The sequence below is a fragment of the Canis lupus genome, chromosome 31, assembly GCF_003254725.2.
Source record: "Canis lupus dingo isolate Sandy chromosome 31, ASM325472v2, whole genome shotgun sequence".
NCBI lineage: Eukaryota > Metazoa > Chordata > Mammalia > Carnivora > Canidae > Canis > Canis lupus.
Genome location: NC_064273.1, coordinates 11,211,035 through 11,234,538, shown reverse-complemented (window position 1 = coordinate 11,234,538; position 23,504 = coordinate 11,211,035). Strand labels below are relative to the sequence as shown.

At 35.1% G+C, this 23,504-nt stretch overlaps 1 protein-coding gene and 1 long non-coding RNA gene across 11 annotated transcripts in view; one reads left to right on the top strand and one right to left on the bottom strand.

Moving 5' to 3' along the window:
- Positions 1 to 18,371, bottom strand: part of LOC112661614 (uncharacterized) — an 80,800-nt gene extending 62,429 nt beyond the window's left edge. For 4 of the 10 annotated variants that reach the window (XR_003137851.3, XR_007407620.1, XR_003137854.3 and 1 more), the window contains exons 1-4: positions 18,202 to 18,368; positions 6,819 to 6,890; positions 3,746 to 3,814; positions 2,388 to 2,561 (exon numbers count right to left, since the gene is read on the bottom strand). This is a non-coding gene — a long non-coding RNA (uncharacterized LOC112661614). Of the gene's footprint in view, positions 1 to 426; positions 813 to 2,256; positions 2,562 to 3,745; positions 3,815 to 6,818; positions 6,891 to 18,201 lie in introns of those variants that run through there. The other 6 variants (XR_003137855.3, XR_007407621.1, XR_003137853.3 and 3 more) reach the window with 5 other exon arrangements.
- Positions 1 to 23,504, top strand: part of ROBO2 (roundabout guidance receptor 2) — a 1,648,622-nt gene that overhangs the window by 214,354 nt on the left and 1,410,764 nt on the right. The gene's annotated exons all lie outside the window — the stretch shown is intronic.

Below are 23,504 nucleotides of genomic sequence, written 5' to 3'. Positions count from 1 at the left end.
CATTCATAATATGCATTTTATATTTATTTACCTCATGAAAGTTTCATGATGACTTAAAAAGTTTTAGTATAGACTAAAATGAGTAGTTAAGAAAGAATAAGACAGAGTGATAAGAAGATTGGGAAAACAATAGTTAAATCCAATAGTAAATTTAGTATAGAGAATGATTGCAGATAAGCTTTAAAAACTAAGTGTACTAGAAACAAGCTAAAATTATGCTCCAACTTTTTAGTCACTAGCACAAAAGTGATCAGTTATCATAAAAGCTCCCTCCTCTCACCAAATTTACAATGCAGGAAGAAAGCAAGACTATAGGTAGACATAGTAAATGGATTGTCACAGAAAGAAGTTGGTGAATCTTTAACAATTTGGGGAAAAATGCAAAACTCTAATTTTGAATTATTTTTCTATTGCTGCCGGAACAAATTACTTCAATTTCAGTGGCTAAATTATATAAATGAATTAATAAATCAGTTCTGGAGGTGATAAGTATAACATGGGTCTCACCAATTTAAGACTGAAGTGTTGGTACTTCTTTCTGGAGATTCTAGGAGAGAACCTGTATCTTGCCTTTTCCAATTTCTAGAGGGTGCCTGCATGCTTTGGCCCATGCCCCCCTTTCTCTTCAGATCAAACAGTGCAAGCCAGCTCCTCTTCTCATTCCATCTTTCTGATCTTTTTGTCTTTAAGCTTTTCTCTTTAACCAAAGTCAGGGTGGATTCTTCACTTTTAAGAATTAGATTGGACCCACTGTGGTAAAACAGGATAAGCTCTCCATCTCACGATTGTATCCTTAATGAAATCTGCAAAATCTTTTGCCATGTGAGATAATATATTCATAAGTCAAGGAATAAGGACACAAACATTTTTGGGGCCATTATTCTGCCTACCACAAAAAATATGAGTATCACCTTGTCATCATGTCATTGATTGTAAATGATTCAGAAAAGTATAAAAAAAGATTTTAGTCTTTTATAAATAACTATAAATAATTGAAAATGCCAAAGACCCATCAGATATGATACCCAAATAACTGGATTTTTAAATTACTTACAATACAAATAGAAGTGTGGCAAAAGCACTTTCATTTCAGGTGTCATAGAGTTGTACTATTTTATTACTTACAAACATAATTTTTTATAAAAGGAAGCTATATCTGTTGAATGTGAGCTAGATGAACATACAAAATATTTTGTAAAATAGAGATGCATAGTGAACTAGATTTAAAATATATATACTTACACCATATAAATGCAAGGAGAAATACCTTATAAGATAACATAAAATGCAAGAAACCAGAGATATATTGTCCTTTAAAAGGGAATTTGATGTCTAGGATGATATGAGGTTAAAGTTTTCAGTAAGATTATCTGTAAATTGAGAATTGGGCACCTCTTTTGTAATGCTCCTGGAAGCTTACTTCAGGTAGTTCAAGCTTTTTCAATCAAGGGAGAAATTAACACATGAGACAATGAGACACTTTGTTTTTTGGGTAAGCTATCTAGTATCTACTATTTTTTCTCAGAATCTAATTATTTGTAGCATTATAATGAAATCACGTAAGAACTCTAATGGCTTATTCTTCTCATTTATTTTAATTCTTTGCTATATTTGAATACCATTTTCATTTTATTACAAATTATAGACTTTATAGCATATCAGATGCATCTATTTTTTAGAATTTCCAGATAAAGTTTTGAAAGTTCAGTAAAGCAGAATTACCTGAAAGGAAAATCCTTTAATTGACCAGTGGTCCACCTGGGTAAACAGATTTACTTATATGAACTTGCTCCAAGAATGAGCCACAAGAGAATGTTTTGGCAAGAAATGAGGCTTGCCTCTGATTTCCGATAAAGATTTGAGTTGAAACAGTGTGTGTTCACTTAATCTTGTTAAATGTAGCACAAAACACTAAGTGTATTAGAGCGTGTATTTAAATGATAACAAACCCTGCTGTTAAAGCTAATAGGAAACAGTTCTTTTCTCATTGAGTTTCCACATTCAAGCATTCTTTTAGATATCATCATTTACTCTGACTTCTTATGGTTGACTACAATATGCTTTTGAGATGCATTTTTAAACTTTTGTCTTTCCTTATTGCTAAGCAACAGTTTCCGTTTTTGTTAAAGTGATAAAATTTGGGGGCAGCACTCTATTCAGAGGAATATCTATTAATGTGTAGTGCACAAATATTTAAACTTAATTAGGTCATTATGATTGAAAAATAATAGCTGAATTTAATGATGATGCTAATAATAGGCATTCCAATATTGAGACTTTTTCTATTAAGGATTATTTTCTGTATTTAAGTTAATCATCACATCTCAAGCTTGTTATGCCTCAATTAAAAAACAAAAATTAAACTGGCTTTGTTCTTGTGTGCATACCTTACTAAGATGGATTTGTTTTGGAGGAGCAGGAACAGGGGATTGAGGAGGGTGGTCCTGCAGAAGAGTAGTGGAATTCTTAAAGTCTTCATCATTTTCCTCTAGGAGACTTTAGATTCACTCTGCCTTAAGGCAGGGTGATGACCTCTCAGGATCCCTTCCAGCCTCAAGCACCTGTGAAGTAAAAAAGCATTTATAAAAACTTTAGAACACTTCTTAAAACATATAGTTATAAAAGATAGAGTCCCTGAAGCATATTCTGCTCTGAAGAACCAATATTGTTTATTACCTCTCTCTTAAATTTAACAAGAAAAATGTCAGGAAAAACATTGAGAAGTTTGTTTCCAAACTTATGGGAATGGCTGTGCTCACCCAAGCATCAGCTGGATGTGTATTCAAGACTTAAGAGCTTAATATAAAACTACCATCACTGAATCTTTTTCATGGTCATTATAAAGTAAAATGCCATATGTCTGTCTTGTTAAATTTCATTCTAATTTATTTGACGAATAAAACTGATATAAATATCCAATTTACAGCACAATTTTGGCCTTTCCTCCCTAATAATAATGGATATGGGCTATATATTTTTGTGCCTTATCAGGCAACTTTTCACTATATCAACTGACAATAATTAAGTAAAAGTAAGCCTTACAAAGGATCTCAATTTGTAGAATATAAGTGAAAGATGAAATGCATTTCCATAGGGGTCCCTGGGTGGCACAGCGGTTTAGCGCTGCCTTTGGCCCAGGGCGCGATCCTGGAGATCCAGGATCGAGTTCCCACGTCGGGCTTCCTGCATAGAGCCTGCTTCTCCCTCTGCCTGTGTCTCTGCCTCTCCCTCTCTCTCTCTCTCTCTCTCTCTCTCTCTGTGACTATCATAAAAAAAAAAAAAGAAATGCATTTCCATAGAACAATTATGACATCGTTGAATATAAAATACTTGGAATAACAAACTTATTTTCATATTACTGCGTTAGAGTACAGGAGCTAAATAAGTAATAGAGTCTAAGATCAACTGTACGATTCCCAGTTTTTTGAAGGGTAAAAGATAAAGGTTAAGGATAATAATAACTAGGTTGTTATGTTCCAGACACTGTTTCATCTGCTTTATTTTTATTAATAACTAGGTTGTTATGTTCCAGACACTGTTTCATCTGCTTTATTTTTATTAACTAATCAAATCCTCAAACCACCTTGTTATTATCTTAATTTTACTGGTGTGGAAATAAGCCACAAATGGTGAAATTACCGAAGTGACACTAATAATAAGTGGTAAAATCAAGGCTCAAATCTTTTTATCACTTTGAAGCCCACCTTCCAAACTTCCACATCCCATACATCCTGGCAGTTATTACCTGTATCTTTCCTCAGGCACTTCCCTGTTAAAAGCGTGTCTTCCTCCCCAGTGCTAGATGTTGAACAGTCTGTCCAAAGTTATAGAATTCATTAGTTAGTGGTGCTCCGAAGGCGAGTACTTAGATATCTATATTTTTTTACCTCATTATTTCACTGTGTTTCCTGTTATATTTCAATGTATCTAGATGTCTATTCTAGTCTGGAGGTGGGAGAAGAAGAAGATTAATGCATTGATATTTTGACTATTCTAACATATCTTCATGACTTATCTTTGTATAAGGACTTTATAGAATGTACTGTAGGAGAAACAATAGTTAATAAGAACTATTGTATTCTAATGGGGGAGATAAGGCTATTATCAGTGAAATTAAACCCTCAAATTTAACTTAGAAAAATGACAAGATCCATATATATATTCCAAACATTAAAAAAGACATTCTCTCTGGATTTACTGATCATGAAACAATTTATTTATAAAAGAAGTGATAACCAGCTTGGGCCTTAAAAATATGTATAATTCTGGGACCCCTGTGTGGCTCAGCCTTTTGTCTGTCTTTGGCTCAGGGCATGAGCCCATGGTCACAGGAATAGGTCCCAGGATCCAGTCCTTCATTGGGCTCTCCGCAGAGAGCCTGCTTCTCCCTCTGCCTATGTCTCTGCCTCTCTCTTTCTGTATCTCTCATGAATAAATAAATAAAAGCTTTAAAAAATATGTATGATTCTGACAGAATTGGAGAGGAAGGATATTCTAATCACAGGGAATTTTGTGGAAAGGAAAAAAAACAAAACAAATTGTTTTGGAGAAAAAGCAATTAGTAAGGCTTAATAAAAGCATGAGGTAGAGGAAGACAATTAGTAGAAAATAATTTGAAAATCAAGTTAACTTATATCCAGTTATGTCTAATTTTAGAAGTTAAGACCAATTATTTAGGTTCTATGGACTAAGTAAGAGGTTGTACAAGATTTTCAGAGCTAAGTGGTATCTGAGTCTTAAATGAAACATCTCAAGGTTGGTTTGGATGGGAGTAGAAGGAGAGTAGCTTTGTCCCATTCAACTTTTTCATGAAGGGAGTTACTTTCAGCAACTAAATAAAATACTTGAATGTGAATTAAACTCCCTGAGAATTTGAATACAACATTTTACTCAGAGGGCAGGACTGAAGAATTCTGCCAACTTTTGTGTCCAGGCACTAATATACATTGGTTCAATGAATAACTAAGAAGGCCAAAAGACTTTTTTTTTTTTATTATTCTTAGAGACACACACACACAGAGAGAGAGGCAGAGGCAGAGACACATGCAGAGGGAGGAGTAGGCTCCATGCATGGAGTCCTACGCGGGACTCGATCTCGAGTCTCCAGGATCACACCCCGCGCTGCAGGTGGCACTAAACCGCTGAGCCACCAGGCCCGCTGAAATATTTCAGCATTTGATGAAGGCATACAGGAACAAGAAGGGTGTCAATCATTTAGTAACTGAGACGATCAGACATAAGTTACAAGTAGAATAATAGATGGGCTGGGCAAATTGTTCAGAAAAGAGACCTTGGAAAGTTGTTTAAAAATGCCCAGTTCTGTTGGATGGTTCTTAACACAAAAGACATATAATAGGCACTCAATAAATATTGGCCGGATTAGGGAATAAAATGAAAGCTGCTTCGAAAAAACCAGCAAACAAACAAACAAACAAACAAACAAACAAAAACCCTCTTAACTGCTGCTTAAGAGAGGATTAGTATGGTTAAAGTGGAAGGGGAATTAGGTGTGGAAGAAGACACCCCAGGAGGTGATACTAACTAATTAGGTGTCCTTTGACTGTATCAGGGGAGTCACCCAAGACGAACTGGGAGCATAGGACCCACAGATTTTGACAACTAATTGAATGTAGAGATGAGAGCATGGTGGAGATCAAGGATTCAATTGAGTTAAGCAGGACCATGCTGATGTCATTAACTAAATAAGGGAACAATAGACTTGTTGGGAAGGAGGTGCATTCTGTTCTTAATATGCTGAGCTGAGGCCATTGTGGAACATCTATGGATAAATTACAGACAAGAAATACAAGAGTTGAATTAAGTAGTGTAATTCAGTGCTGGTGATATGGGTTTGGAAGCCATTATTAAAGGTGTATACTTAAATCCATGCAAAGGTGCAAGATCATCTAAAAGGGATGGTGTAGAATATAGAATGAAAAGGGAACCGAAAAGAACAACTCGAAGAACGTGAACATTTAAGGAATAGTGGAAAAACAGACTGGCTAGAGAAACAGTAATTGCAATAATCTGGTGTCAAAAAGCTGAAGACACTTTTAGGAAATAAATGATTTACCATCTTACATTTTTATTACTTCCTTTATGCATTGTTTCACTTAATTTTCAAGAGAACCTACTGATAAAGGAAAGAGAAGAGATTAAAATTTTGTTTTCTGTGACTTCAAACCCCACATTCTTAAAAGTGCATAGTTCTAAACCAAAAGGAGACTGTGAATAGATGTATGGATTTAGGGATTAGGATGTCACTGGGATCCTTTGAGAATACATGTTCTATGGGAAAATGGAACTAGAATGCAAGAAGTTAGAATCATTGAGTGGTGGGGAAGTAGAGGCAATTATTAACTAATATACATACAACTATTTTAGACTTAAAAAGGCACTTCCAATTGCCTATAAATAGAAAGTAGAGGGAGGAATGTGTTAGAGTTCTTAAGAGAAAAATGATAGGCCTCAATATTTGAAGTACATTAGCTATTTATGAATTTCATGAACCTTCATTTGTGAATATATTACAGCAAAAGGGAAGGATTCATTAGATTTTAAAATAATTTGTCTCTGAAAAAGTACAAAAAATAGATTTGTACATATCACTAAGCTCTTGGGCCCATTTCAACCAGCTATATAAGGAAACTAAGGTAAAGCCATTTTACTCAGACTGGTTTATGCATCCCTGCATGAATTAATTATAGGATTTAGAAAGAATTGAATTTTTAACATTCATATGCATTATTGGAGATCTTTAGATTGTGCGAAAGAAAATGAACAATTCCTTGGGTGATCATTTTTATTGCCATACTTACAGTTAATTTACTTCACAGTTCAGCCACTCCAAACTGAAGAACAGTCATGTTTTCATTTTCAGGGTTTTTAACCTGTGGAATTAGATGAACTTTCTTTAGGCCCCAGGACTCTCTGAAAATTAGACACAAGTAGTTGAATGCATGTACATTTTTATATGGAGAAGTTCCATGGCTTTCATCAGGGTCTCTCACTGCCCATTAGTTTCCTTGTTGAAATGAGCATTATCTACAGTTACAGCTGGCTTTCAAAAGTAGTAATTTTTAGTGCATCTTTAACTTGGTGAAAATGACCTTGTCATACAGCTGTGGCTTAAAAATAAAAAAAAAAATATTTTCATTTTCCACAGGACAATTTTGTTCCAAAATCCCTCTCTTTATTTTTAAAATCAAAGCAGTCATACAATTCCTGTGGTAGATGATTTGAGGTGCTTTGATTTGGTAACTTGTAAGGAAGAGAAAAACTGACTTTGAAATCACAAGGTTTTTATTTGGAGAGCTGGTAAAAAAATGATTTTCCCTATGTAATAAGCAAAAGGACCTTCTAACCTTGGAATCTGACTTTTTCCCCCCTATTCTACATGCTAGAAATAGCAATTTCTAAGTTCTTATAAACTTTTATAAGGCTTTGTGAATTTTTAATTTAGAAATGCAGGCATAAGAGAAAACAGCCCTACCAGAATATATTACCTGTGGGTTCTGAACCTCAATGTTCTCATCAGATAACAATGATGTTAAAATGAACAGGCACTGAGATATTTTCCAGATCAGGTGAAAACAATGAAGGAGACTAGTCAGATTAGTAACTTGTCATGCCCCCAATGAATTGACTAGTCAGCATTTTGCCTTGGTGTTTATGTAAAAGAGTCTATGACACCATAAAATTTTATATTAATACAACTACAACTATAGATAGATAGATAGATGATTTATAGATAGATAGATGATAGATAGATATAGAACTATTCACTTAAATATAATTCATTAGAAATAGAACTCAAGAAATTTTCATTCTATTTATTTCTCTTGAGTAGGAATCCATATTTCCTATGTGAAGTGAAATATTATATTCCAATAAATTCAATTTTTTCAAGCTCATTAGATATCCCTTAGTTGTTGGTGCTTACCAGATAGACAATCCCCAAGTTTCAGTCCTCTGTTCATTCAAAAATATCACTTGTCCATATTTAACTTATACACACTAACCTTTCCATTTTGCAAACTCAAGGAAGCTGCAGGGGAAAATAAAAAGAAGTCTTTCTATCAATATTTTACTCATTTGTTTTTAAGCCGAAAGCTGGGCAACATATATGTCCAGTGTGATTCTGGGGGAAAGAGCAAAGACTGGAATTTGAAACCTGCATTTAAATCTTATTTGTAGTGTGTTGTAGCTTGAAGACTTCTGGCATTTCATCCATTATATTTGTACCCTATTCCCTCATTTTTTAAAAAGTGAATAATAATATTTATTTTACCTTTCATACTGAAGTCCAAGAAATTTAAATGTGATTAGATGAAAATGGTTAGTAACATCCCCAACCTCTCAAAGAAAATAAGTAAATGTTCTCTTTGGCTATTTGTAACCATTTCTATAAAACATTAAAAAAAACCTATCTCACTTCTTCTTGCTTTACCTCCTCATTTCTATCCTCTCACTTTTCTATCATTCTATACTCTTTCACAATCTTGGCAATAATCTTCAATGCAATGTTTAAAAGTCTTTATTCTTTCTCAATATTTATTAGTATGAAAATGAAATAAAAGTTTATTTATATATGGAGGAATTGCATGGATGATTTGATCCTGTCAAAGAAAGTGGAAATAGGATTACCAATTTATAGGGGTGCAAATGTGAGCAAATCTTTGTTGATGCATGTTCTATAAACACACTACATTTTGACGCAGACAGATGATGGAAAAGGGGAGAAGTAGGAAGGGCAAGATCAGAATCAGGAGGCCGAGAAACTGCCAGAGATGAACAAATCCTAGCAGATAAAGACTTTCGTGGGTGTGGCAAATGTTCAAACACTGCAACATTTTTTTTTCTTTTCTTTTTGTACAGTTAAAGGCTTTAGAGTCTCTGATTCATGTAAATTTATCAAAAAAAAAAACAGTGCTTAGTTCAAACTCTTAATAGAGGCATGGATTATCTATACTGTTATTAGCCTTCCATGAATTCTTAGATGTGAAACAATGCTGTTTAATTTTTAGTGTTCATAATGGATTAGAGTCAGGTTGCATTTGTACGTAGTGTATTTCTACATCAAGGAATTTCTCTAAAAGAAAGGCAATGGCCCTGGGATTGCACACCTGGATTTTAGTTTTTGTTTTGCTATTATATGTTCAGGAAATCTTTAATCATTTTAGCTATCATAGCTATCATATAATTCTGAAAGTGTGTTGTGCAAGAGGCAATGAATGTGGTTGTTGAGAGAAGACTCTGGAACAAGACACCCATCCCCCTCTAGTTTTAAATCCCACCTCTACTCTGGTAAAATGAGATAATAAAATGCCAGCTTCATAAAACTGATAGAGGTTCAAACAAGCTGATTAATGTAATAGATTCATGGAACACGTAGCTACTAAAAATAATCAAAGGTTAACTACAATTGTAATTCATAACTGGCCGAATTCTGGTACTATTTTAAATACTTATAGAGTCCAACAGTGTATCTTTACATGAGAATTATATTTGTAATTATCCATTTTTGATCCTGAGATTTGGTTAAGTGCATATATTTAAAGTGCTATAAACTTATTGATGAAAGATAGGATTACAATAAGTGGTGGCTACTTGTGGCCAATTCCATGAAGGACACCTACATGTTTTATAGAGTGCATGTGTTCTCAAGTATGATGTAGCCTCTCTGTGAATTGATATGTAACTTGTGGCCAATTTCTGTTTAGCAATGATTTGGCAATTCTTTAAGACAAATTAAAAATATATTTTTAAAAATATATTTATTTGGGGGCAAGGGGCAGAGAGAAAGAGAGTTTTAAGCAGACTCTGCGCTGAGTGTGGAGTCCATGTGGGGCTCAATCTTATGATCCTGAGATCACCACCTGCGCAGAAACCAAGACTCAGATGCTCAACTGACTGAATCACCCATGTGCCGCAAGCACAGCCATTCTATTATGGCTGAGTTTCTAACAAACAATTTAGTGAAAATTTTGATTTTCTTGATTCTCAATGTCAGGCTTGCTTTGTGACTAAAAAGCACAAATTATGTTGGAATCTCTAGTGTATTAGATATTATTATGTATTTCTTTTTGATATCCTGCCCTTGCCAGTGGTAAATATGGCTAATGAAAAAAATATGTAGCCTGAATATAAACTTTCCATCATTTATTTTATTATGGAGCAGAAAAATTTAATTAGACTATATATATATTCAACAGAGAATGCTCCAAATAGCAAAACTGAACCTTAAGTTTACTTAGCAAACTTGATCTGTATTGAAAATTACCAAAGGGAATAAAGAATAGATTTGGAATTTTATTAGTAGAGATTAAAATTTTTAAAAAACGTTCATGACTAGATGATAAGATAGAAACGTATCTTCACAAATGCCATTTTTAAGGAGATAAACACGTGTCAGAATCACTTTATAAATTTTATAATATATACATGTAAAGAAAAATTCAGACATTGCTATCAATAATTTATAGTTACAAATGTCAAATGAGAAACTAAGAGTTAAGAGGTTCCTGGGTGGCTTAGTTGTTAAGCATCTGACTTCAGCTCAGGTCATGATCTCAGGGTCCTGGGATCACCCTGCATCAGGCTCTGGACTCAGTCTGCTTGTCTCTCTTCCTCTGCCCCTCCTCCAGCTCATACTCTGTCTCTCTCTCAAATAAATAAAATCTTTAAAAATAGAAACTAAGAGTTAAAATCAGAAAGAGAAGAAGCTCAACTTCTTACTCTAATCCTGCTGTAGATAGAAATCAAACTATAAGTCAACATTAATAGCTTTTGTGCTTTCTCTATGCCAGAAATACAGAAAATATCTTTTTTCTTCTGGAAACAGAAAAAAACAGATTTTTTTCCCTCCAGCATCTTGACTGTTTTCTCTCTCTGCTGTCATTTTCAGAGCAGGAAATTACTTATTTCAATTTGAAGATATACAGGAAAATACTTGGATATTTCCAGATTGCACCTCAACAGGAAACTGGTTCTTTCTTCAAATAAAGAAAACAAACCCAGATATGTATTAGGAATTATTTTGCCTAGTTTTCCAACTCAAAGGTTATTTTATTTTATTTATTTATTTATTTATTTATTTATTTATTTATTTATTTATTTACATTTTAAAAGAGCTCAGATAGGCTGCTGGGTTTGGTTTAAAATTGTCACAATGGCAGAGTAGATATTTTTCAGAATTTTCTGAGATTGGTCAATATTTGCTTGTCTGGGATGCAGGGTGGCTGCTTCCCCACCACAGGAAAAAGGGGTAAGCAAAAAGGATCCCCAGACACATTTGTGCCCTTTTATGAAAAAAGTAAGAACTTTCTCAGAAATCTCTGTAGCACTCTTCTTGCATCTCCTGAGCCAGATTGTTTTACATGGTATATTAGTTTGCTAGGACTGCCGTAACAAAATATCACGGGCTGAGTGGCTTAAACAACAGAAGTTTATTTTCTCACAGTCTGGATCTCAGAAGTCCAAATCAAGGTGCCATGAGGATTGCTTCCTGTCTTGCAGATGGCTGTCTTCTTGCCACTGTGTCCTCACATGGTCTTTCTTCTGTGTGCATACACAGGGAGAGAATTGGGTCCCAACCTTATGACCTCATTTAATCTTAATTACTTCTCTAATGGCCCTATTTCCAAATACAGTTTCATTGGGGATTAGAGTTTCAACATAAACAAATTTTTGAAGGAACAGAATTTAATTCATAACATGTAGTACCTACACCTTTAAGGAAGGTTGGATATTAGAGATCAGGATTGTTAGGTGCAGCTCAGAATAGGATTTTTCTTTTGGGGTTGGGTAATTGTTATGGGCATTGTCCCGTATACTTTTGATGCTTAGCAGCATCCCTGGCCTTGACCCCTAGTAGCTTACAATAGCAGACTAGCAAGCCCACTTCCTTGCTGCCCCTTCCAAATTTAGGACAACTAAAAATGTCTCTAAACATTGCCAAATGTACCCAGGGAGTGAGTCAAAATCATGTTCCATCCCCCCAGTTGAGAACCACGAGCCCTTGAACAAAATCAGGGAACTGTTAATATTATGAGAGAGGAGATAGTTAATGAGGGAAAGTTGTAGGATAGACAATTAATAGAGTCTGCTACTGTGTCTTCTATAATCTGTTACCCAGATGCTGGCTTAAAGGCCTCATGTCAATGTCAAACCAGCAGCCTGTCTGGGTGAAAGTTGTTTCCCTTTCTCCCCTTCTTACCTCAAGGCTGGAGATAACATAGATGTCTGCATTGTTACACTCTCACTCAAGGACTCCTACTGGAAAAATTATTTGAACTAATTGGGACTTTAATCCCAATGATCCCACTATTTCTTTCTCTTGGTTCATCAGCTTTGATCCTGGTTTATACACAGTTTAGATTCTACAGTTTATAATCAGTCTCTTACAGCTCTTACTTGCTTGCCTTTTTCTCCTTCATTTTACTCGCTCCCCCACCCCAAACTCCAGCCCTGAATCTACCCAAACTCTTACTTTTCCATAATTGTATCCTAAGAGTAAAACAAACAAAAAAAATTACTTTAAAAAAATTAATAAGACTGATTGCTTTCACTTTAAAAATTCATAATCACAGACCTTGAATGTTATGCCATTGAAAATGTGAAATTTTCCATTTTCATGGCAACTATTTCACATCTTTGCTTTTCTCAGATTGTACTTTCTGAAAATCAGATTCTATCATCAGGAAAATCCCCTGTATTTCCACTCTTTCCTCAAGGTCCTCCAAATTCCTGCTCTGAATGAATTTTTTTTTTGCTCACCAGATCTTTAATCTAGAGTGTTTTTTCTGCTTCAAATATCTTTGACCTCAGTTATAGAACTCACCTGATTAGACCAGTCCTATATAGATAATCCTCTTTGGATTAGTTTAAACTCAGTTCATTCAATATTTAAATACTTCTACAAAATCCCCTTTACCTTCACCTTAACAGAGTAACCTAATGGGAGTAATATCCCATCACCTTTATAGTCTGCATTCCCATTCAGGAGGAAGGGATTACATAGGGTGTATATGTGGTGGAATGCCACAGAATCTTGGTACCATCTGAGAATTCTATCCTTACCGCAGACACTCATTGGCTAAGAGAAAGAAAATTTGAATAAAAATTAATAATTATAGTTCATTGAAATGACTGAGATGGCTTCTTGGTCTTTTGGCTTGGCTAAGTTCAAGAATTGAAATGACAGAGTTTGCATCGTGAATTCATTATGCACACTGAAATTTAAAAGTTCCAGAATACAGGAGCACCTGGGTGGCTCAGGCGGCTAAGTATCTGCCTTCTGCTCGGGTCATGATCTCAAGGTCCTCTGATAGAGCCCCACATCAGGGCTTCCTGCTCAGCACAGGGGTTCTGCTTTTTCTATCTCCCTTAGCACCTTCCCCCACTCATGTTCACATATACTTTGTCTCTCAAATAAATAAACAAAATATTTAAAAAAAGTTGCAAGATACACAGAGGCATCATGAAGTAAAAATAAGTGAATATAATGAACATGTTAAACTTTTTATTAATTTGAATAAGCAAAGGGTATGCATTTATATATATGCTTATTTTGTTTCTTCTATCTTTGAGTGTTTAATAAAGTATGAATATGTCCTATTTTTGTTCATGTAATTGGGAAAAACTTTCAGAAAGAACTGTTTTACATCTTCTATCATATTAAGCATTCAACAACCCCCAATCTGCTCACATTTCATAATCTTGCTTCTTACCTCACTTCAAAAAATAGAATTAATCCAGAGAAATGGATTCCCCTCTCTAAAATCACAGCCATCTGCCTGTCTATGGATGTTCTGTCTCTATTCCTTCTGAGGGATGCCTCTTCCACTTGTACATGGTGTCTCATCTGCTATAAGACTTTTGCCACATTAATTACCCTAGATCTCTTCTAAATCATACTCCTCTTTGTATAGGATAAGTTCTTTAGCATGCCAGCACGATGTAATGTCTTTCAATATAAACAACAAAAAACAAAAGCAACATTTCCCTTCCATTATACTCCTCTATTTCTCTGTTCCTTCTCATATCAAAATTTTTCAAAAGAATCTAAAATACTATCTTGTTCACTTTGCAGTCTTATTCTTTAGCCTAGCCCAATCAGAATTTTATCCCCATCAACCTTCTAAAACCTCCTTCTCTGGTCACTAAGAACCTTCACAGTGACATGTTCCAATATCTGATTCTCAGCCTATTTTATTCAAATCCACTGCCTTATTTCAATAAGGGAATAAAGAGTCGATTTGTCTCTTCCAGGAAATATATCCATTATTTGAATTTCCAAGTGCCTCATTTTCTCATTTCCTCCTATCTCCATGGCTTTCCCAATCCCCCCCCCCTTTTTTTTTTTTTTTTTTTTGCGTTCACATATGGATTTTTAAGAAACCAAACAAACTGACAAAGGGGCGGGGTGGGGGGCATGAGGCTTTCCCAATTCCTTTGCTGTTTCCTCTGTGCTTCTGATTGCTTCAAGTTGTGTTCCCCTAAGGTTCAGTGCTTGGCTTTCTTCTCACATCTTTATACTCATTCTCAAAATTATCTCACTGAGTCACCTACTTTTATTTTGTATATACCATTTATATGCTGATGGCATCCTTATTTTTCTCTCAGTCCTGAGCTCCAGTTTTAACACATCCAAAACAGAACTCTTGATTCTCTGCCCCCTCAAACCTGTTTTTTCCATTACTAAATTTAAAGGCCATCAAAATTCATTCAATTTCCTATGAGAAAAATCTTGATTCTTTTTTCTTTCACCATATATCCAGTGTATCAGAAACTTGTCAACTCTCCTTTAAAACAGAACCTGGATATGGTAAACAATATTGACCTCCGCAAACACCCTCCTGGTCCAAACCCACCCACCCTTTCTCCTCATGTTGTTTAAAATGCAGATCAAAATATTATCACTACCTGCTTAAGTCTTGAAAGACTGCCTCGGTGACTTCAGCTCCTCTCTCTCTTCTTGCTCATTTTGATTTTGAGCACATAGGCCATTCCCACCTTTGGGCCTTTGTATTTGCTCTTACTTCCATCTGAAAAACATCTTCTAGGTCTCCACATGGATAATTCCTCCTTTCTTTAAGTCTCTGCTCAAGTATGACCTCATCAGGAAAAATTTTCCCAATAAAATGTTAAAATACCACTTTCTCCTGAGGTCACACTCTTGTCTTTTACCAATTTTGACTTTTCTCTTCATGGTGTTTTTCCTTACTTGTCATCTTATTCTATATTAATCAGTTTACTTATTTGTGACGTGTCTTCATAATTAGAACAGAAGTCTATGAGCATATCTTGCTCTTCATGGAATTTCTATACCATAGAAAACTGCCTGACTCATGGTAGGTAGCCAATAAATATTTATTAAAAGAATAAATAAGAGAATTTAACATAGCATTGGATAGGAAACTATTCTGAATTGAAAGTCATGCAACCATTAATCCTAAAATTTCAAGGCATATTCCTCTAAGGTTCCTGAATTTCACCATACTGCTGGGTCTGTCTTCCCCTCTTCTCCATTTTTCCTTCTCCCTTTCCTCTCTGCTGTAGTCAGACAAAAACTGCATAATCCTCACAATCTTATTAGAAAGTTATTTACCATATCAGAATAGTTACGAAGCCCTCCTTTTTGTAACTAAAAGGCACATTAAGAAATCGTCATAAACAAAACTCTTCCATCCCTAGTGGGGATTATGCTTGTCTTCTGGTAATGCTCTTGTGGAAATCTTAATCTCTCTTCCTCTCTCTCTCCCTCTCTCTTGTTTTGTCTTTCCTTTCACACTAAAATGGGATAGCATTATTTTAGAGATATGCCAAGTCTGGCTGTTCAGTGAGGCACCAGAGCCACCAGGGCATGCTACCTCAGAAGGCAGCCTATTTCAATTTCTAACAGCTCTAATTTTAAAAATGCTCTTTTTATATGATGAGCTAATATTTGCTTGGCTATAACTTTGATCCATTGCTACTATTTCTGCGGGCTAGGGCTCCTAAGCATAACTATTTCCTGAGTAGAAATAGAACAGCTGCTTAACACCTCCCATATGCTATTGCTTTATATAGTTGAAAATTGTAAATCCCCCAGCCTCCAGCACCTCCACCATACACTTTGTCAGCCTTCTGTTCTCTGTTGTAAATAAATTCAGCTCTGTAGCCTTCCCTCAAATGACCCATTTCCCAAACACTTGATTACTTCTGAACTCAAGGGAGGGGACAAAGCCTTTTCTGGGAAAACCAGCCATTTCTGGGACATTTTATTCAGGGAGGAATATATAGTATAATGTAAGTTGATTCTGAATTCTGATTTTAGTAACTATTTAATTGCCTTTTATTTAAAATAGCATATGTGTATTGATTTATTCAGTAAACATTATCAGGTGTGTCACTAGGTATAATACTATATACCAAAAATTTTAAAAAGCATAAGACTTTGCCATTGGTCTTGAAAGTTTGGTTCAATTTGTACAATTAGTAAATTTTCTTATGAGGTTTAAAATAACTTTCTTCTATGCCCAATGTTCTTGTTAAAGGATGCATGAGGCTTTAGTAGCATTTTTAATTCACCTTCAGGGTTATGATGTTCCAGGGCTCAACTGAAGGGAGCTAAGTCACTAGGCTATTTCCCTGGTGATGAGTCCGGCATTTTGACTCCCTCTGGGTAAATGGTAGCTGCATTCATTTCATTAACTTGTGGGTTATAAGTTAATTTAGGGGGAATATGCTATTATAGATTTGGATGAGTTCCATTAAACTCCATTAAAACTTTGACTGTAGGAAGCATTAATAGAGCTTCAAAGTCAGTCAATCAAAAGATTGATGGAGTATATAGAATGGAATGTTAAATGGAATATTTGATATGAACTATTAAATCTTTCAGAGGAATTCTTTTTCAATTTTAGATAGGGATTTGGGGATTGTCCTTCTAATGTATGTATCTGTGTTAAGGCTATGCATGGAAATAGCATAAGATATTTAATTAGAATTTTCTGTGATTTTGTTGTGATGAATTAGTTTATCAGTTTAAGTCCCCAGTGAGTTCTTACAAAGTAGCATTGCCTCACAGTGATAAATAAGGAAGATTTCTGAAGATTTTTGAAATTCATAAGTACCTCTACAATTTCAGGAAGAGAAGTAACCTCTCTTTTGTCCCAGGAAGTTGCCAGATGCTTCTAATCATATTTTTGCTTACTCAATGTAAATTTTGAGGTACATATTACTTTTTATTATCCCCATTTTTCATTTGAGAAAACTGAAACTCACAAGTTTATGCTAATTTCCAGTATAATTAAGCAAGACTAGTATTTACATTTAGATCTCTTTTATCCTAAATCTTAGAATAGCTGCTATTAATGTAATATACATTACATTGAGCTGTCTGTTGAGCAGCTATCATATTATAATATGATAATATCACTTCAGTTATTAGAATATATTGTTAGTTAACTATGAGTAGATAATATAATTAGTGAATGAATTGCTTCTAGATTCATGAAAATTCAATTAAAGATATACAGGTAAGGGAAGGAAATTATATGATTATAGTCTTAATAGGGTTCACTGCATTCAGGAAAAACATATTTTATTTCCAATACAGAGGAAAGAAGCTATGTCCCAGAGAGGTTAAATAACTTGCCCACAGCTTCACAACTGGAAAAAATGCAGAGGTGAAATATAAACCCATGTCTGTCTGCCTTTATAAACTGGCTCTTTTCATCCAGAAGAAATGACTTGTATTTGGCTTTGATTTCATCTGAAATCAAATAAATGGACACTCACACATGAATGAGGGAAGATGACTGTTTTATGTCTTGTTTTTTTTCTTTCAAAGATACAATAAAAACATAACCAAGGGCAGTACCCTAAAGCAAACTATCTCCTGTAATTTCTTCTAAAAATACAATAAACCATTTGCTTTATTTTAGTTGGAGTGAGTGATGCTAGGTGTTGCAAAAGACAAACCTGTACAATCCCCATGGCTTAATACAAAATATGTTTATTTTCCCTCCACATGTTGTCACATGGGAATCAGTTCTTTCCTCTCCAAAGACTTGACAACCATCTTTTAGCTATTTCGTTTGAAACCCCGGCTACCAAAGTCTCAACAGAGGGATCAAAGAGCGTGGGCTTCACGTAGGAAGCACCAGGCCTGAAAATGGTTCACATCACTTTTATTTACATCATAGTGGCAAGTACCTGATCAAGTGGCTGCAAGCCGATTGCAGAGGAGCCCTGTGCTTGTGCAGGAACATAGGAGGATTTGCATAGCACTTCGAGTTATGTGCTCCACTTCAACAAAGATTTGGTTAACACATTTCTTCCTCTTGCCAGACAGCTAATACACACTCATAAGTGAACTGAACACATAGCTGAGCCATTGTGATGCAATCAGAAGTGAATGGTACAGCATGACAGGTAGGAGGAGATTGCCCTGGACAACGGGGGAGAAATAATTCCAATATTGTGTTTTAAGTGGAAAGGAGAAAAGGCAGGTTGGAAAGATTTGAAGAGGTATTTCCACATCAGAACATTGCCTTCATGATCTTGCCCCAAAGTAACAGCAACTTCCTCAGAGAAAGAACTTGATATGAGTTTGGTTTGCCTTTTCTTTGATTGTTTGGATTCTTCATCTTTGGAAAAAGCTAAGATGCATTAAACGTTTATTATTTGAAATAACTAGGCTAAAACTGATATATTTGTACAGCCATATAGGCATTAGTGGAATGAGTGAGTCAAAATTTCAGTGGTTTTTAGGGTGATCAGACTACTTTAGATTAGATAGAAAAGTTCAAAAAGCATGATAGCCCTAAGTAATATAATATGGAAAGGATTTCAAATCAATATGAAGATAGAAAAATAAACAGATATGTAAGAGAAAATTCTCATTGTCAATGACAAGATAGCTGTTTAGAAATTATTTTGTCAGCTGAGCCATTTCTAGATTAGATTATTTTTAAGGAATTGTGGAGGAGTTGAGATTTGAGTATATTTGATTTTCTTTTTTTCAAGCTACTCTCCATGTTTCTATTATATATAAAAAGAGAATCAGCCTGTTAGGTGGTCACCAAGGATAAGTAAGTGAATTAGGCCACTGAATTGCAACTAGTCTTGAGGCATTCTGAAAACATTATGACTTTTAACCACCTCCTCTCTTCCATTTTATACAGATAAACATTTATTTTTCCAGGCAGATAAATATGTGTTTTAGAGGTAATGACATGAATATATTGATTTTCTTTTCAACAACTGTTGACTTTTTGGTTGATTTTATGCAATATACTCCTTGGACAAATATATTCTGTAGTTATTTCAGTATCATGATTGATAGCTTGAATAAAGTCATGCTTGATTGAAAATACAGAAAGACATTTAAACTGAATGGCTGAAAAATGCCATATTAAAGATGCCTGAAACACTGGTAAGTAAAGGAAAACACTTATTCTACCTTTCCTACATGTGCTATTAACTAAATAACACCTGAGAAATGTCTCTGTAAAAATATCACAAGTAACACATTCAAAAGAAATGTCAAAACTGGAATATCACCATTTTTGCTATCTTAACTAATTACTAGAGATAGGCCTAAATGATTGATGGCTTTTGACATCATAAAAGGGTAGGCAACCGGACGTTATGGGTCACTTGGCACAAGAACATAGCACTACCTATAGTTTCATGGGAGAGAACCTGAGTCTGCTCCAGCCTCTAATTTGAAAGATGTACAGAGAACATAAGAACATATTGAATTGCACTATGTGATTACAACTAGAAGAATCCAAATTATAGAAAATGCTCCTGGAAAAGAAAACTATTTTCTGGAAGGAAACTATTGATTTAAAAAAAAAAAAAACTTTAAAGATACAATTAGATTTTAAAATGAGCAAAATAAAAGTATTCTGTTTATGTAAGTACATTTAAACATTACAATTAAAGTCAGACCAGTGATTGCTTTAGGTGGGAGAGGAGGGCTATGATGGGGATATGGATCAGGGAAGCAGCTTCTAGGATGAGTAGCAAAGTTCTACCTTGAAGTGAGCCGTAGTTACAATTTTGTAGGTCTGGAACTAGTTGTTAAGCCATTCATATCTTTCTATTGGGTTTACTTTATCTTACAAAGGAAAAGTTTTAAAGTATTTAATAAATATTCAATGTAAGTAATATCTGAAAGTCTCCAGGACATTAAATAAAGATGCATGTGAGTAGATATAACTGGTCCTTGAATTTATTGCAAAGAAAACCTAATTGTAAAACCACTTGTTGTGCTTTGTTAACCACTTTCACTGCAGACTATTTTCTTTTCCACCTTTTACTGTCAAACAACTTTGTTACCTTTTTTTTTTTTTTCTCCCAATCCAAAAGACATATTGATTTTACTAGGAGGCTGCACAATACCATTTTGCTTCTCCCAGCCTATTTCTTTCTAAGGTTCTAAATTTCAGATCTATCATTTTTGACAGTACTTTTTTTTGGTCTGCCTTACCATTTCCTCCTGCTAGTTTAAATGTCCTTTAGGATTACTTTTTCTGAATCAGGACATTATAAGTGTTGTATTAAATATATATAGAATGAGATGAGTTTTTAAGATAGCAGCCGTGTTCTCGTAAGAGAACCATACACTGAAAATAAGAGGAAATAAGAAAGTGAGGGGAAGATTTCTTCCATGTGCTTAAGGTAACAGAAAAAAAAGCATTTCAAAGCTCATTTGTCTAGGCTACACAGTAAAGTTATTTATCAAACTGCAAAAGTAGCCTTACAGGTACAAAATTTAGCAAGAATAGTATGTTTGAGGATATGTTTTTGTAGATATGCTGTAGATTCATTACACAGACCTATTCTGAATTGGACTCCAGAATGGGAATTTGTAAGTATAAATCAGTTTCTGGCATCAGATAACCAAGGCATATAAAAATAAGTTGAAACTACATCTGTGCTGAATGTAAGGTAGAGAGGTGAAAGGGACAGATGTGCCTGTCAATGTAAAGATCTTATTTAATGTCAGGCCTTAGGCAGTCCTCCATAATATAGAATTAATGAATTAAAAAGAAATCTGTAATTAAAGTGTACCTGCCTGGGCATGCTCTGTGCATATATAAAATCCTTATTTGTAAGCAGAAAGAATTGGTATTTTCCAAGCCCAGGAAATGGTCATTTTTTTGGGGGGGGGGCTTGGTATCCCAACTCCATCCATCTATAGATTTCCTCTAACACCTTAGGAACTTATTAATAAGGTCCTATGTCCAGTCTAACTTTTAAAATAAAATTAGTTAACACTTTGCTAACATATATAAATCTTCTACCTTTTTTAGTTAAGGACTCAGGGGTAATGCTTGAAAGTTGCCTATAGAGAGCTTTTCTAGGGCACCTAAGAGATTTGTGGGTCAGGTCAGCCAGGACACAAAATGGGGTTAAATAGAGTATTGTGGACCAACAAGTCAATTAGCTGAAAAATGAAAGTATTTATTATAGCATAATAACCCACATGTGTGTAATCTGTAACTATATAATCAAGAATTGGTTCAATTTTCAAATAAAATGTACTCTATAGTAGGTTATAAAAAGACACATATTTCTGAGTATTTGTACATATTCTGTATAAAATGTGACTGGAGTGTGTTCCAAGGTCAAATAGGCATACATTTCCCTTCAGCCGCATTTTGACATCTTTCTTTCTTTCTTTCTTTCTTTCTTTCTTTCTTTCTTTCTTTCTTTCTTTCTTTCTCTCTCTCTCTTTCCCTTTCTTTCTTTTTTAGATTTTATTTATTTATTCATGAGAGACGGAAAGAGAGATAGAGGTAGAAACACAGACAGAGGGAGAAGCAGGCTCCATGCAAGGAGCCCGATATGGGACTTGATCCCGGGTCTCCAGGGTCAGGCCCTGGGCTGAAGGCTGCGCTAAACCTCTGAGCCACCCGGGCTGCCCTGATATCTGCCTTTTGTGGGAACAACAATTTTTGGTGGTCCATGGGGTTATCAAAAAAACAGTGACCAGGTGCTTCCTAATTTTTGAATCTTATTTCTTTATCATATTGGCTATGATCTTCTGGTGAAGAAAATTTTGTTTCTACTGCCATAGGTTTATTTTTATTTTTTTAAGATTTTATTTATTTATTCGTGAGAGACACAGAGAGAGGCAGAGACACAGGCAGAGGAGAAGCAGGCTCCCTGTGGGAAGCCCAATGCAAGACTCATCCCGGGACCCCAGGATCACAACTGAGCCACAGGCAGCTGCTCAACCACTGAGCCACCCAGGTGCTCTTACTCCCATAGGTTTAAATACCACTTCTCAGCTATAGATTCCCTGAGAAGAAAGCCATGTCATTGCGTACTAGAATGTTTGCCTCTTCTTTCAGAACCTGAGGTCTGGTAGAGCCTCACATCTATCACTCTGACATAGAATTCATCCTCTTTATCTCAGATCAGAAAGCACCATTAATTTTTATTTTTTGTATATTAATGATCTCTCAAAGAAGCTCTCCTAACTAAAATATGTTAATCATCTCAGGACCACGGGAACCAAAAAACTTTTTGGTGAGAGGTTTGTTTTATGTTTAAGATAGTTTTGTCTATTAGGTATCACACAGTTTCAGAATATGCTGGAATTATTCCCAGAATCATCCAAGCCAGGAGCCTGGGAGTCAGCTATTTTACCTCACTGACCCTACTATCTTCTAATCGATCATCTTCCCCAGTTGGTCTGTTCTGCCTCTGTAACCTTCTTTTTCTCCACCTTCTCTGCTCTTGTCTTAACCCAGGCCCCCTGAACTCCTTTCTCTGACTTTAGGCTTGTGTTCTTCTCAAATTTCCAGACCAACAGTCTCCAAAGAGAGGTGAAAAATATTTCAAAAGACCAAGGTCAAAATATTTATGTCTCTAATATCTAAAACATTTATAAACTGATACAGTCACATTTGTGCTATTTTCCCTCAATCTTTTTTAAAACTATTTCACAAGTGATCAAATAGACTGATCAAGTATTGAAAATTCCCCTGGATGGAGAGGATGGAGTGAAGTGTTTGAGTATTTATTTGCTGGCAAATGAATAATGGGAACACTTATATATTGAGAAAGAGAGAGAAAGAGAGAGAGAGAGAGAGAGAGAGAGACATGTAGCCTTGCATTATTTGTCTTTCTGGAAGTTGGCAGTTTGGTTAAAAAGACTTGGAACAAGTAAACTATCCTTGTTCGAAGGCTTTAGGATGCTTTTGTGACAAGGATACTTTCCTGAGTTAAAACATCATGGGGTATTCTATTATACAGTTAGATTATAGAGTCAGATACGGTATGTTTTAAGTTGTTTTATATCTAAAATTCTGTAGATTAATTCTTACGCACAGTGAAGTTTGAAACTGCAAAACAGATTTTTAAAAAGGAATAAAAATAATTCTTTGTGCAGAGAGCTCAGGGGCATTTAAGCCACTGGTCCTTTAAGATAATTATCATATTTCTGGAGAAGAATGTGAAATGTGTAATGAGTTTTAAGTGTTCCTCCTTCCAACATA